The sequence below is a fragment of the Ixodes scapularis genome, unplaced genomic scaffold, assembly GCF_016920785.2.
Source record: "Ixodes scapularis isolate PalLabHiFi unplaced genomic scaffold, ASM1692078v2 PGA_scaffold12__126_contigs__length_90152505, whole genome shotgun sequence".
Classification (NCBI taxonomy): Eukaryota; Metazoa; Arthropoda; class Arachnida; order Ixodida; family Ixodidae; genus Ixodes; species Ixodes scapularis.
In genome coordinates, this window is record NW_024609838.1 from 46,231,639 (window position 1) to 46,237,126 (window position 5,488).

The following is a 5,488-nucleotide window of genomic DNA, read 5'->3' on the forward strand; positions in this document are numbered from 1 at the left end:
TTAAATTAACAATGCTACAGGCAGACACATGTGCTCCCAATGCAGCGGATACCGCTGTAACCAACATGCACTATAGAACTGAACTGCAGCACACCAGAGTCGCTATCAGTCGCTCTCCCTTCTACGTCAACACCTCATTCCAGGCGGCTGGGAGGAATCCCCTTCCAGAGCTTCAAAAGCTGTCATGGCTTCCCCTCAATCATCAGATTCGGAAAGTGATGGACGACAGATGTTTGCCCACAGCTACTTAGGTCGGACCTGGGCTAAAGATCGAGGAGCATCTTCGATAAAAAAGAACGTTTTTTTTCTCTCTCTCTTGAAGCAGAATCCCGAGGGGCCGAGTAAGCCACCGGCTTGTTGGCTTCTTGCCTAAGGAAACCCATCTAGAACGCACTTATAGCGAGGTTTTGTAACTGACTTGAATATAAAACTGTAAGCTCGAGATTCTAGCCAAAACGAAAAGGAGACATTCGTCGAACAGCAACACCGACAACTAAGCTTGTGAAATTTAAAATCATGGCTACGGTTATGCAAATGGTGCTAACGGTCACTGCCCTTTTTATCTTTTTTTTAAGTGATGCCATTAGTGTACTCAGTTTGTTTCAGTACTATTAATTTCACTTTGTTTTTGTTTTTTCCGGCTTTCACATATACAGTTGACAGGGCTTATCTTGATGGGCCCTGCCTACGCGCTATTACCGGTATTGGCCTTGAGTTGAACTACTGTTGATTGCAAGTTTTGGAGGCGCGGGAGCGGTGGAAAGAGGACAGCTAGCCTCGGTTGACGGTGCGTGCACGTCCAATGGAATCCGTTTTCATGCTTTTCGCCGATTGAGACATTTTCTAAACATTCGCGGGTGGTCACAATTGTTAAATAACAGAACCAAAATATTGTTTTGTAAAGGCTTCTTTTATGAATAGCTAGTGGAGGGATGCTTCATCGAAAGCTTGCCGTAGCCATTGTTGAAAAAGGTTACTGAGTTTTAACGGCAAAGTAACTCCAGTGTAAGTGGCGATGCTACCACCTCTGAATAGGGGAAGCCAAGATCGTTGGAAGGAACAAGGGCGGTTGGTACCTGCACACATACTTTTTTAAGAAGAGTGTAGGTCCCGACGATGCCAAGACAGACGCATGTGTCGCCTTGTGGCACCTCCCATGGAGCTTCACACTATTTGTAGCTTCCGGCGGGTCACAGATCTGCTAACGATAATGTCATGGCTTCTCTTCTGGGTACTATTGGTTTGCCGCTTTTATCATTATCCTCGTAAGATTCATTGATTCAAGAGTGAGATGACATAGCGCTCCCCGGGGATGCTTTTAGTCCAGGGCTCCGTCAGTCTTCCCGATTCAACAGGCCCGATCAAGCAGCTACTGCTGGTTCTTGGGATATGTGCCGGATAGGGTTGCCTTCCAGGAGAAAAAGGTGGGAAAAAGAATGAGGTGGTACCTTCATCAAAGGGGGGGGGGGGCATTCTCTGACGGAGTGCTATAGGTCAGGGCGTTCGGTGCCGCATCCTGGACAGATGCCCGGGTAGTGGTCAGGGAACCAACTATAACAACTGTCTACGTTAGGAATGTAGAGGCTTGGAGCCTTCTGTTGTGTGCGTGCGGGTGCCCGGAAGAAGACAAGTTTTCATCCGTCGGGAGCGATCTTTATTTTCTGACTAACGGAAAGCTTCTAGTTTATGAACTTTGTGATACACATCGATAGTTATGGAAGCTTCGATATTTATACTGACGGTTAAATAAATTTTGGAAATAACATGTTCTGAGACGCTGCAGCTCGCTGCGCCTCTTATGGGGGGCGCTGATAGTAGGGACCGGAAACGGAAACACGACACTTTCCCCCTTTTAATGGAGAATAGTTAAACGGGACTGAAACGTTCGGGTGGCTTCCGGGTCCTTGGTGGGTAGCGTGGCAGCGACATCTCTGCGGAGGTTACTTGTCGCCTATTTGTGCTGCTGTCGCTGCTGTCGTTGTGGCTGATGTTGCTGTCAGCCCTGCGAGAACTGGCTTGTCCTTGACAGGTGGCAGCAGTACTGGTGACAGCTCATCGTCGAACTCAAACGCAGCCTTGCTTGTGGAGGGTGGTGCTGGCCATAAGTGATCGCGGAGCCTCCTCCAGGAATGCACTCCATGCGATGTGGTAACTTGTACCGTGTAAGAAACGGGCCCAGTTTTTTTTTTTTTCAACACCGTTGCATTTAACCACTTGGGTACCTGTCTGAAGTTTCGCACCGGGACACAGTCATTCTCTCAAAACACCACATCCACGCCTCCCCGATGAGACGATTGCTGGAACTCGCGTCCAGAAACCAAGGCTTTGAGGGATGGTTTAATAGCATCCAGGCGCGTCCGGAGGGCTCTTTCCATCGAAAAGAAGGCCGATGTCTCCTGAGTAGTTGCATGTGGGGTTGTGCGGTAGACCAGCAAAAATCTGTTTAGACTCTCGGCAACAGACTCTGACGCTGGAGCCTTTCGAAGGGCATTCCTCAAAGACTGTACGAAACATTCTGCGAGTCCGTTGCTGCTTGATTGGTATGGCGCGGTCAGAACTTGGCGCCCGCCTTGCAGCTTGAGAAAAGACCGAAACTCTTCGGAAGTAAATTGCGGACAATAATAGCTGACAATGATTTCCGGAAGTTTATGTTGACTGAAAAGTTCATGTAGTAAGGCAACTGTGCTTGCAGCGGTCGTGGACTTCATCAGGCAGACTCAGGCCTCTTGGAATATGCATCGACGGCTACAAGGAACATCCAGTCGCGAAAAAGATTCGCGAAGTCCAAGTGTACTCTTTGCCAAGGTCTCGTCGGTCACGCCCAGGGATTCAAAGGGGGATTTGCGGGCGATGCACGTTGCTGCTGGCACGCCGGCGAAGCTTTATTTGAATCTCTAGGTCTTTATCTACCGATGGCCACCAGTCATAACTGCGGGCTAGCTCCTTGCTACGGTCGATGCCCGGGTGACCCTCGTGCAGCTCCTCGATGACCCAATGACGCAGCTTGCGCGGCACCACAACACGCATGCCATACATTAGGTATCCCCGATGAACCGTTAGTTCATGTCGTCTGTGGAAGAAACGTTTGAGATCGGCGTCTTTGATGTAGGACGGCAAACCTTTCCGTGTGAAGTCGAGTACCAGCCGGAGAGTGGAATCACGGGTGGTGTGCCTTGCAATCTCTTGACTTGTCACTGGCATGGAATCCAGCCTCAGTGTGTAGAAATCTTCTTCATCTGCTTGTTCCTCCGCCGTGGAAAAGACCGGAAGAGTGGCAAACAATCTGCGTCCATGTTGTTCGAAGGCGGCTTGTAAAGCAGGTCGTACATGTAATCGGAAAGGGTGACTGCCCATACCTGCCATTGCTGCCTGGCAGCAGCAATGGCAGGTATGTCAGTTTTAGGAACAAAGATGCGCTGCGGGGCAGGTGGTCGGTGACCAAGTGAAGCTGCGGTTGTAAATGTAGGAGTGAAACTTCTTCACACCAAACACAAGGGCCAGGGCTTCTTTCTCAATTTGGCTGTACTTTTCTTCAGCCTGAGTAAGGGTACGAAAAGCGTACGCAATTGGTCTCACCGTGCCGTCGGACGTCATATGTGACATAACTGCACGAAGGCCGTAAGCCGACGGGTCGCATGCCAGCTGGAGCGGTGCGTTAGTGTCGTAGTGTACTAAGACTGGGGAAGTCCGCAGGGCCGACTTGATCTTGCCAAAAGCTTCCCGGCACGCAGAGTCCCACAACCAGTTGACGTTCTGTCGAAGCAGCCTGCAGAAAGTATGCGGCAGCGTTGCAAGTTGCGGTGTAAATTTGCCATAATAGTTAATCAGTCCTGGCAAGGAACGTCGCTGTGAGACGTTAGTCGGAGCTGGAGTTTTAAGCAAGGCTTCAATCTTCTCAGTTATCGGCTGCACACCGTCTGCACTGATGATGTGTCCGAGGTACTGGAGGCGGTCGCAAATAAATACAAATTTCTTGCGCTTGACGCGTACACCGCGTTCTGACAACCTTCGGAGAGCCGCTTCTAGGTTGGGGAAGTGATCCGCGTGCGGAGTTTCAGTAATCAAAATGGCATCAAAGTAGCACGTAATACCTGGCAAGTTCTTAAGCATGTTATCCATAACACGCTGGAAGATGGCGGGCGCCGGCGCCACGCCGAACGGTGGGGGGTTCACGCTGAAAAGGCCCTTGTGAGTGTTTAATGTTACGAACTTCTTGGAGTCGTCCGCCATTTCGAGTTGATGATAGGCTTTTTCAAGTTCGAACTTCGAGAAGTAGCGACCACAGGTGAGAGCCGCAAGAATCTCGTCCAGTCGAGGCACCGGATATTGAATCGTGTCCAGAACGGGGTTCAGCGTTGTCTTGTAAACGCCGCAGGGGCGTATAGAACCGTCCTTCTTAATGACTGGGACTACTGGAGAGCGAACTCGCTTGTAGCAACAGGCGTAATGATTCCCAGCTTTTGAAGCTTTTCGAGCTCTTCTTCAACCGCGGAACGAATTGCAAAAGGGATGTTTCGAGCCTTCAGAAATTTCGGGCGGCCGTCTTTCAACACGAGGAAAACCTTCTCACATTGGACCTTCCCCAGTTCACCGTTGAAGATGTGCTTGTATTTTTCAGGAAGACGTTCCAAATCTCCCGATGCATTAGGCTTAGCAGCTCTAGAGCCATGGCCCCTAAGCTGGTGCACGCCGGAAACGGCTGTACAGTTCAGGTTGAGTTGCTCAAGCCACTCACGTCCTAGAAGAGGAATCCCACGCTGATCCAGAGCATAAAGACGCGGGAGCCGTCGCTGGTTGTTATGCGCCACGTGCACGTGAATGACGCCACACGGCTTGACGACTTCGCCACTGTAAGTCCGCAGTCGAAGTTCAGTCGGCTGCATTGAAGACGCAGCATACAACTGCTGGTACTGTTGGCATAGAACCACGGTGAAAGTCGCACCCGTGTCGAGTTTCATGCGTCGCGGCACCTGTTCCACAGAGACGTCGACCGGTATTGGCGGCCGTGCCGCCGAGTTTATGCTGTGCAAACCGCCGCCTGCGTCTTGCCTTAGCGCGTGCATCTCCGTTTTCTTCCCGCGACCTTGCTTTTTTTTTTTTTTTGTTACTGCGGCAGACTCGCTGCAGGTGGCCTCTTTTTCAGCAGCTAACACACGTAGCGGCAACGTGCGGTCATGAGTTGGCGAAATGCTTTGGCGAACCGCAGCGATAACATTCGATTTTAGAGTGCGCTTGCGGCGAGGCGTCTGCTTGCACTTTATGTACGTCACCGCTCGAACGGTTCCTTACTTGATTCACATCCGGCGCATGCGCGTCCTGATTGTTCCGAGTAGTCACTCCTAAGGCTAGCACTCGCTCGACCGCTTTTTGAAAAGTAAGCATCTTGTCTTCCGCGAACAAGTAACGTTGAATGTCGATGCGGGACAGACCACATACAAAACGGTCGCGCAGGGACTCGTCCAGGAAACTGCCGAACTCGCAGGACTGT